The sequence below is a fragment of the Salvelinus sp. IW2-2015 genome, unplaced genomic scaffold (assembly GCF_002910315.2).
Source record: "Salvelinus sp. IW2-2015 unplaced genomic scaffold, ASM291031v2 Un_scaffold2416, whole genome shotgun sequence".
Lineage (NCBI taxonomy): Eukaryota > Metazoa > Chordata > Actinopteri > Salmoniformes > Salmonidae > Salvelinus > Salvelinus sp. IW2-2015.
The window spans coordinates 19,877-30,823 of record NW_019943737.1 but is presented as its reverse complement, the minus strand read 5'-3'; the positions used below and the strand labels follow the sequence as shown (position 1 = coordinate 30,823).

General features: G+C 46.5%; 1 protein-coding gene across 2 annotated transcripts in view; it reads left to right on the top strand.

Moving 5' to 3' along the window:
• The window catches only part of slc46a3 (solute carrier family 46 member 3), a 39,730-nt gene that overhangs the window by 19,758 nt on the left and 9,025 nt on the right, over positions 1-10,947 (top strand). The gene's annotated exons all lie outside the window — the stretch shown is intronic.

Sequence of the window (10,947 nt, the reverse complement as noted above, 5' to 3'; positions counted from 1 at the left end):
GTCTGGTGTTTAGGAACACCTCTGGGCCTCAGTTAGTCTGGTGTTTAGGAACGCCTCTGGGCCTCAGTTGGTCTGGTGTTTAGGAACACCTCTGGGCCTCAGTTGGTCTGGTGTTTAGGAACACCTCTGGGCCTCAGTTAGTCTGGTGTTGAGGAACACCTCTGTGCCCCAGTTAGTCTGGTGTTGAGGAACACCTCTGGGCCTACCTCTAGTTACCTCGTGTCGATCTGAAAGGGAAGTGTAAGCAGAAAGGCCAAATTGGAGTTTTTACTAACAGGCCATAAACGGCACCTGTAAAGGTTTATATGGTAGTATAAATGGAACCATATAGTTTTGCTGTGACATGACTGGCAGGTCGTTTCATGTCATGACACCCTCCATCTCCGATTGGTCTGAATTTGTTTCTGTATTTAGAAATAGATTAAGATTAGCATTCATACAACATTATTTTCTTGAAATATAATTTGATGCTAATTTATTGCACCCAAATTGGCAATTTTTAATTTATAGGATTCATCTAATATTCAATAAATATAGTACCTAACATCCCATTTGGATCCACATTTTTTTTTCTAATAATAAGTTAGACATGTGGAATAAAAATGAAATGGTCACCCAGCCACCCACTGAGTATACAGTATCAGTTCTCTGTTTCTGACTGGTACTATGGTGCTGCGTTTCGTTTTTTTTTTTAGATTTGTTAGCTTTGTGTTCGACATCCTGATATTACCAGGTTCTGACCACTAGATGGTGCTGTTTCTGCTATTAGGTGATTAAGAGAATTCACCTTACACTTACTCTTAGGTGATTAAGAGATAGTTCACCTTACATTTACACTAAATTAACTAAATTAGATTTGATCATGAAGTGTGAAAATGCTAATAAAGGTACCATTGACTTGCATTGGATTTGTCCCACAGTTGCTAAACAAGTTAGCATTTGAAACAGTGGCCAACAAAACCAAAGCATGGGTCGCTGACATACTTTGTCAATAGACTTCTTGCAGGGTAAGGAAACCAATGTAATTTTGTAATTTGTGTTTTGTAAATCTTCAAACTTTTTTCACCTAATAGCAGGAGCAGCACCATCTATTGGTCATAATCTGGTAATATCAGGATGTAGGATGGGACAACCTGGACTCGAGGGTAGACGTCACATAGTAAACGTAAATCCGGGACACTCCAATTAGTATGATATGTTGCATTTTGTATGGTATGTATTAATTTGTGGATGTCCACAAAATCTAGTTTCTTTTACTGCCCTATTAGAGATGTGATCTGTATAGAGCACTAGATTAACACATCCGTAAAGTAAAATATACTCTAATTAGAGAGAATGGATCTAGATCTGAGACATAGTAAAACATGAAGACATGAGCTTATTGAGATCACTATTTCTCTTTTTTTCTGGTTCTTAACATACTCCTCTTTTTCTTCTCACTACGAATTGTCATCTAAGGACCCTTCTTGTCAGTCTCAAAGAGCGTGCAACTCCACTGGAGGGCTCGATCAAAAGAGCACCAGCTCTCTTGACCGCTGACCTCGTCTTGGGCCTTGGACATTAGTCCGTGAGCCAATCTTCTGGTCGCCTCTCCTGAACCGCTTGTAGCCGCTCCGTCGCCTGGACCGGTCTCCCAGTGACCACGTCTGTGCCCTTCTCCGAATCCGCGTCTACTTGCATCCTATTCACCTCAGGCCCTCTGGCCCTCTGGCCCTCTGACCCTCTGTACTGCCTGTCTTGGGCTCTCTGGCCCTCAGCACTCTCAGGACTCTTCTGGCTACTTCATTCGGGGTCGCACATACTCGCCCATCGTGGCCCTCTCGTGCCTCCGGAACCACTACACGATGCACTAATCACGCTTCGGTTGGCCACTGTCACCCGCGCAACCTTCTCTGGCTCCACTGAGTCCCCTTTCGAACCTCTACCCTCTGCAGCTCTACTTCTCTCGGCGTGACGCTCTCTGGGCGGCCTTCTTGGGCCTCTCTTGGCTTATCTCCCTACATGTGACCCTCAGCTCGCGTCCCCTGCATCTCGCGCACTCTGGCGTCAACTTCTAGGCGTCTCTGGTCATGCGCTTCCTTCTATCTACTCTGCATCCTCAGAGCCTGCCTCGTACTTCCCTCTCGACTCGCTCGTAGAGCTCAATATACGTGGCCCTTCTGGCCTCCTTGCCCTCCCTGGCTTCCTGGACACCACTGGCCCTCTGGCCCTCTGGCCCTCCGGAGCCTCTTCGTGCCTCTCCACTGGTAGGACCACGCGGTTTCTAGAATCATTACCGCTCTGTTGTCTCTCCTCCTCATACCGGGAGCTCTTTCTCGAGTGTTTGATGTTCATCACACTCTGCTCTTTGCGTGCTACATCCCCATGTGCCTTCAGAGGCCTCTGGCGGACCTTCCTTCTCTTCGCGCACTGCTGACGCCTTTCTTGAGCTGCCTTCTGAGTGGCTCTGTTCTGTGGCTCCTCCATGCGCCACTCTGAGGGATCCAGCACTGAGCAACTGGCGTGGGCTCTGCTACCCTCTCACGGTCCTCTGACCGTCTACTCGACCCTCAGACCCTCTGGCCCCTCTGCCGGGAGCACCTTCTTGCCCATATGATTCTCACTCCCGGGCGCCACTCTGCGCCCACCTTCTATGCGCTCGTTTTCGTGCACCACCAGCGTGCCCCCACGTCTGACCCTCGCACGTCACGACCCTCATCGACCATCTACCCTCTGCGTCCTATTGGCTCTCTGTGTGCTCTCACCTTCCGTGCGTCTTCTTCGGCGCATCCATTCTTCGAGCTGGCAGAGCCTCTCTCACTCTCTGGCCTCGCTCTGCGCTCTCTCCGCTTGACCCTCTGCCCTCTGAGCGCCGCCCTGGGCCCTCTGCGTCGGCTTCGCCTACCGGTGCGTGTGGCTTCTCTTGCGGCGCTCGACTGAGTCGCTGGCGGCACTCCTGTGCTCCGAGTGACGCGCACCAGCATGGAGACTGCTAGGCGCTATGGCCCGCTGTGTGGCGACTAGCTCCCTGCTGTATGCCGCCTCTCGTCGCGTCCGTCTGGTGCAGTGGCTGCGCTTCCTCGCCGGCTCTCTGGACTCGCGCCCGGAGAAATATCGCTTGGCATTCGACATTTGCGCTCTTCTCAAGAGCAGCAGCAAGTGTTATGCCACCTGCGCGTGACCTTGGCTTATCTCAGCAGTCGCATGTCTGGGATCCTGCGTTCTCGAGCTGGCGTTCGAGAGACCGAGAGTTCTATTCGCAATTCCTCTGAGATGTGTGTATCCTCTGCTGTGCAAACCAAAAGCCCTAATACAGTATGACTCCACTGGAACGTATGGATTTCTACCTCACGCGAGCGAGAGGATGGGAAATCCCACGCCAAATTGACTGTTCCATGTCTGGCACTGGCGCGGGTTCTACCATAAGGCTACTTGAGCGCCAGGGAAGCAGGAGGTCAAATTATAGCTGCGCTTGGTACGACAATCTTGCTCCTGCACTTTCTACTCAATCTCGCATATCTACAGGCTCTCATCGCCTAACAAGAGAGTGCAGGAGCTCGTTCCACATTTGATTCACCGCTCTAGAGGGCACTCGTGAGAGAAGAGGACACGGCGCAGTGATCGGACTACGAGAAGAGTAACCAAACTTGAATTAGTGTCACCGCGGCTCTGAGGATGCTGCCTGACCATACACTGGCTGTCTCGCAGACCACTGCTATCGAGTGGCGCTATGTGAGTAAATTGCCAGCTGTACTGAGTCCCGTCTCACCTCGTGACTCCACTGCAGCTGCATTCATAGTCTGCAAGAGGAGAGCTGAAGGGTCAATCGAGAGGGGCATGGGACGCTTGGATTGAGAACATTACAGCTAGGCAACTTTGTACAGGCTTTCATAGAAGATATGCACTGAAGATAACACTAAAAACAACCGACAAGAAACGAGGAGTTTGTAACGATGTTAACACAACGCGAATAAGGTGCATACACCTGGCTACTTACAAACATAGACAATTACCCACAAAAGCCTACTGCCTATGGCTGCCTTAAATATGGCTCCCAATCAGAAGACAATGAATGACAGCTGTCTCTGATTGAGAACCATTCAAGGCAACCATAGACTTACCTAGACACCTACACTCAAACACAAACGCATACACTCTACCAAAACCCCCTACCCCTACCATACAACCACCCTAGAATGGTGGTTGTAGTGAATAGATGACATAGTGATATATTTCTTAACTCATGCCAGCATAAAAATTAGATTAAAAAACGGAATAAAAATAAAACCTTTTGGAACAAACACAGACATATACATATGCATACACAACGCAACCATACACACTATACAACAATGGATTTAGTACTGTAGATAGTGGTAGTAGAGTAGGGGCCTGAAGGCACACAGTGGTGTTGTGAATACTGCTTAATTTTGCTGCCCCGGAAGAGTAGCTTCTGCCTTGGCAGGAACTAATGGGGATTCCATAATAAAACTCCCATGAAGAGTAGCTTCTGCCTGGAAGGAACTAATGGGGATCCATAATAAACGCCATCAAGAGTAGCTCTGCCTTGGAAGGAACTAATGGGGAATCCATAATTAACCCCAGGACGAGTAGCTCTGCTTGGCAGGAACTAATGGGGATCCATAATTAACCCCAGGAAGAGTCAGCTGCTGCCTTGCAGGAACTAATGGGGAATCATAATAAACCCCAGGAAGAGTAGCTGCTGCTGGCGGAAACTAATGGGGATCCATAATAAACCCCAGGAAGAGGGTAGCTGCTGCTTGGCAGGAACTAAGGGGATCCCATAATGAATCCCAAGAAGAAGTATCTGCTGCTGGCAGGAAACATAATTGGGGATCCATAATTAACGCCCAGGAAGAGTAGCTGCTGCCCTTGGCAGAACTAAATGTGATCCCAAATAAACCCAGGAAGAGAACAGCTGCTGCCCTTGGCAGGAAAACTACATGGGATCCCATAATAAACCCGCAGGAAGAGAAGCTTGCTGCCCTGGCAGCAACTAAATGGGGATCCAATAATAAACCCCAGCGAAGAGAAGCTGCTGCTTGGAGGTAACTACCCTGAGGGGATCCATAAAAACCCCCAGGAAGAGTATGCTGCTGCCTTTGGCAGGAACTAATGGGGATCCCATAATTTACCCCAGGAAGAGTAGCCTGCTGCCTTGGCAGAACTAATGGGGATCTTAACAAATACAATAAACTGAACACAGTTTTATTGTGCAACGTTTTTATTCATCTCTAAAAAATATGTTTTTCTCCAAGCCTGAACCTTCGTGTTTAAACTCATGAAGTATCTATCTCAATTATATTTTTTTATTTTATTGTATAATTTCTGCATCTAAACAGCCCTTGATTGGGTGTACAATGTGAGCTTCCTGCACTGTGTGTGGTGTATGTGATGTTGGTGTGGCCCATCTTTACCTGGAACAGGAGGCGAACAGGGCGAAGGCCGATGGTCCTGGCCCCGATGGTGAAGAAGTGCGCACAGCATCTGAACAATCACAGCCTTGTAGGACCTCGCAGCTTGTCATCTCTGGAGTCCCTCAGAGTCTTCTGTAGGATGCCCTATCATCCAGGCCAGAGAGACCAATGAGGCTGAAGCAGAGAGACCTGGGGACAAAGAGGGATGACGGGATAGTGAAAGGAGATGAAATATACATGGGGTCCCTAAATTCTTGACAACCCTTGATAAAGATGAGCAAAACCTATAAGATAATAATTTAAATACTGTGTATTTACAATAAAAAAAACTTTCCTTTAAGCAAGTCAGTTTAAAGAACAAATTCTTTATTAGAATGACGGCTACCCGGCCAAACCCAGACGACGCTGGGCAATTGTGCGCCGCCCGCTATGGACCTCCCAATACCACGCCAGATGTGATACAGCCTGGATTCGAAACCAGGGACTGTAGTGACGCACTTGCAGCTGAGATGCAGTGCATACAAACAAAATTGGTACATTAGATTGTTTTATACTATTTACAATTGCTCAGAGAAAGAGATTTTGTTAACAAGTAATCCTTTTTTTTTCTCAAAACCTGTTTTCCAAAAAACCTTTTCAATACTCACCTTGTGAGGATCACGTCACTTCAGCATTTTTTCTGAATGTTTTATGAGTTGGAGAACAATTGGGAAGGGATCTTTTACCATTCCTTCCATTCAGAGATGAAGCATGAGATGCTTGATATGCTCATGGAAAGTCCCTCTCAATCAAACCACAGGTTTTTCAAAGTGGGGTTCAAAGTTCTGAGACTGAGATAGCCATTGCAAACATGTTGATTTTGGTGGCCTCCAAAAAAAACATTTATTTGTGGCAGTTTGTTGTGTGCTTGGGGGTTTATTGTACTTATTGGTAGATACACTTCTGCCAAGTTTCATCCAACGGCAGAGCAAGCAGTTTTTTTTGGCTAAAATGTCCTGGATCTGTGGAAAGCAAAATACCACACTAACATCAAGATGCCACCCGCATATGTTTACATGAGGAAATGGGTTTTATTTTCTTCTCATTTTCCACACCAACCTACCACTGGTGTGTATGGGCCAAAGAACATATTTTTTATGTCATCAACCATGTAAACCTTGGAGTTTGCCTAAACGGCATTGGCACTTGGATTTGGAACCGGTGCTTTTGTGGGTTTGGCGTCGATGTACTGGGCCGTACGTACTTCCTCTGTAGCACCTCGAGTTTGATGCCAAATAGTTTCCATACCTAGTGTGATCCAGCCAGTCAAGATTTTCTCAGGGCAGCCCTCTTTGGCTTATTTTTTTTTCTTGAAAGCAATGGCTTTTATGGCCACTCTTCTTCCGTAGTAAAGCCAGTTCTGTGGAAGTGTACGGCTAAAGTTGTCCCTATGGACAGATACTGCCAATCTCCACTGTGAGCTTTGGCAGGCTCCTTCATGGTTTATCTTTGATCTCTTTGTTTCCTCTCTGACTTAATTGTTTAGAAGGATGTCGTCCTCCTTGCCTGGTCTGTGAGTTTTTGGTGGGCGGCTCTCTCTGGCAGGTTTGTTTTTGGTGCCATATTGCTTTCATTTTTTAATAATGGATTTTAATGGTGGCTCTGTGGGATGTTAAAAGTTTTGGATATTTTTTTAATAACCCCACCGCTGATCTGTACCTTCTCCACAATCTTTTGTCCCTGACCTGTTTAGAGGAGCTCCTTGGTCTTCATGGTGCCCACTTGCTTAGTGGTGTTACATGACTCTGGGGCCTTTCAGAACACAGTGAAAGGACTGAGATCATGTGGACAGCTCATGTGACACTTAGATTGCACACAGGTGGCTTTAATTTAATGAATTATGTGACTTCTGAAGGTAATGGTTTGCACGCAGATTCTTATTTAGAAGCTTCAATAGCAAAGGGGGTGAATACTATGGCACGCACCACTTTTCAGTTGTTCTTTTTTTAAAAAACAAGTTCATTTTTTTTTCATTTCACCATTTAGACTATTGTGTTTTGTTCTTACATGAAATCCAAATAAAAGTCCATTTAAATTACAGATTGTAATGCAACAAAAATAGAAAAAATGCCAAGGGGGGTGAATACTTTTGCAAGGCCATGGCAGGGGGTTGGGGTCAGACTACAGGGTCAGAATAGAGGGGTTGAGGTCAGAACTACAGGGGTCAGAATAGAGGGTTGGGAGGTCGAAACTACAGGGGTCAAATAGAGGGGTTGGGGCAGAACTACAGGGGTCAGAAATAGAGGGGTCAGACTACAGGGGTCAGAATAGAGGGGTCAGAACTACAGGGGTCAGAATAGAGGGGTTTGGGGTCAGAATAGAGGGGTTGGGGTCAAACTACAGGGGTCAGAATAGCGGGGTTGAGGTCAGAACTACAGGGTCAAGAAATAGAGGGGTTGGGGTCAGAACTTACACGGGGTCAGAATAGAGGGGTTGAGGTTCAGAACTACAGGGGTTCAGAATAGAGGGTTGAGGTCCAGAACTACAGGGGTCAGAATAGAGGGGTCAGAACTACCGGGGTCAAACAGAATAGAGGGGGTCAGAACTACAGGGTCAGAATAGAAGGGGTTCGGGTCAGAACTTCACTCAGTGTCAGCTTAGATAAAGGAAGAGACGCTATGGTGAACTGGAGTATCAAGTGAAGGACACACGGTTGAGCATGGAAGTGTTATAGTCAGAGAAAGTATTGGAGGCTACATGTCAGGAAGGATTAATAAAACTAGGAAGTGGTTCACGATTACTAAGAAGTGGGTTTCTATATGGAGACTCCATGAACGAGAAAGGGGCTAGGGGTGTCATCATGTAGATAAAAGTGTGAGGGCAGTAAGATAAAGAGTTGGCTGAGGGAGACTACTAACTGCTTCAAGTTAAATCATGGAGAGTGTGGCGAAAGACATAATTAGGACGGCTCCAGAAACCTGATGATAGCCAAGGGTGTTGTGCATTAACGCTTATCTGTTCTTAGCAGGGGGCTCCTGGGAGGGTATTCACGCTATAGATACAGGAGACCTCTGGGTGCCCACAATTAGTTCAGGGGTGTAGTGGTGAAGGTATACAGAACCACTAGGCGACGCGAAGTTAGGTCTCGAGGTGGATTTGGAGAAAACGAGCCCTCGTGGGCCTCTAAGACGGCTGCTGTTGAAGAGGACCACACTCTGGGCCTACACTATGTGAGGTTCCAGTGTTATAGGTGTAAACCACACCGGCGTGTGCCCGAGAGAGTCAGCTAGATCTGATTGGAGGGTCACACACGAGCACGTGGGCACATGTGACGTTGCGGTCAGCTGGCGAATCGGCACACACCACTCAGGGAGCACGCTCAGTTAGAGGATGCACTCTGACAGATTGGTTAGAGATACACCTCCTGTGGCCACGCAGTTAGGTCTGGTGGTCAGTGAACACCTCACGAGGGGCCCTACCCTCGTATTACCACTATCCTCGGCATCTCGACAGCGGTAAGCTTGAGCGTCTTAGTCACACTCCACGGCTCGAGACATATTGTATATGTCTCTACTATACTATAGGGCCAATAACACGGCTCACCTGGTCACAAGAATTTACATTGCTAGTTACACAACATGGATATCATCTCATTATGTTCTTCGCACTCCTCTCGTGCACCACCGCGACGCGCTCATCTCCTCCACGTTACTCGAAACGTCACCTCTCGAGACGTTCCTCCTCGCTTAGATCTGGATGTGATGTTTCTATGTAAAAGTTAAAATACGCATAAGCACTAGCGCATTCATTACACACCATAGTATGTTCCTGAGAGAATAGATGTAACTGGAGAGTTTACATGCATATGAGATCTTTGAGTTCGTTATACCGAACTGAGTGGGCATTGTCTGAGAGTACTGATAGGTATATATCATGACTGCGAGACTGATACCACAACACACAACATCATAAACACAGCAACACACTACACACACACACAACTACACACACAGCTCACACACCATTAAATTTTTTCTAAATAATACACACACACACACACACACCACACACACACACACTATGACACATCATCCACACACACACACGACACCACACACCATCGAAGTATAACACAATCAAGCTACACACACGACTGAGCGAGCGAGAGGAGCGAGCGGTACTACAATGACACGAGCGACTAGAGCGCAGCACATTCACTCATTTTTTTTAGCGAGCACTATCTAGCGATCTTAAGAGCACCGTATGCGCAGCGCTCTGAGCACATCTCGCGCCGATATTACCAGGTTCTGACCACTAGATGGTGCTGTTTCTGCCTATTGACAGGCGGTATATGGACAGTAAATCATCCGTATGACCTACTGAGATGTCTTGTAGGCTATCGATTTCATAGAGAGAGACTGGTTCACCTCTACCATTCAGGTAAAGACGACCACACACAGACACCTACAGACATGAGAGTGAATGTGTACTTATGCACATGTCAAGTGTTGCAAACACATCGCACGTGATGATAGAGCTACCATTTTGCACCGAGAGTTGGTCCCACCAGTGTGCTACAAGTTACCATTTGAAACAGTGTCGCCCAACCCTATATAGGGCGCAGTGGGGTCAGCGTGAGAGAGCGTAGGACGCACGTCCAGAAGTATGAAGAGGGTCTGGGAGAGGGAGGAAGGGTGACGGTCCGAAATCCCATTGCAATATTGAATGATCAGTAGTAGATTTTGTTATATATCCCACAGACACTCGGTCTTACAACCTAATATGTTAAATGTCACAGGCACACTCAGATAGAATAATTAGCGGCGCATTTAACAAAAAAAGAATGAAGTATGAAAAGTCTAATGAGGATGTTATGAGAGTACCAGACCAACAACCCTTCCAGAATGAGGAGGGTAGACGTCAACAAATAGAGTAACAACCGTATCCGCACTCTCGATTAGTATGGATATGTTAGACATTGTAGAGATAATGGTACTTCTCTCTTATTCAATCTATGCTCAATCTCATACACACATCACTACGACTAATCGCAACTAACACACACACCGACAACAGTATCTACACACACAATCAATACACAACTACACAACTAAACATATATACACCACCACACACGGTAACAAACAAATACTGATCACCCACATATTCCACACACACACAACCAACACGATACATCACACACACCGATTCAATTTGCGAGCTAGCGAGTGCGAGGCACAATCATCTATCAAGCTACACACAGTGCAGTCAACACTACACAGTCACGACTCACACACAAATCTCTAATATCTTACAGTCAATATTACAGGTTGGGGTTAATGTTAGGCTAGGGGTTAAGATGTAGCTAGTGGTATGTTAGCTAGTGTGGTTAATGTTATAGGTGGTTATTAATAGTGTTAATGAGCTAGGTGGCTAATGTTAGCTAAGGTGGTTCATGTTACTAGGTGGTTATGTTAGCTACGGTGGGCTAAACATTAGGGTTAGGTATTAAAGTTAGGGTTAGGAAGTTAAGGTTAAGGGTAAGGGTTAC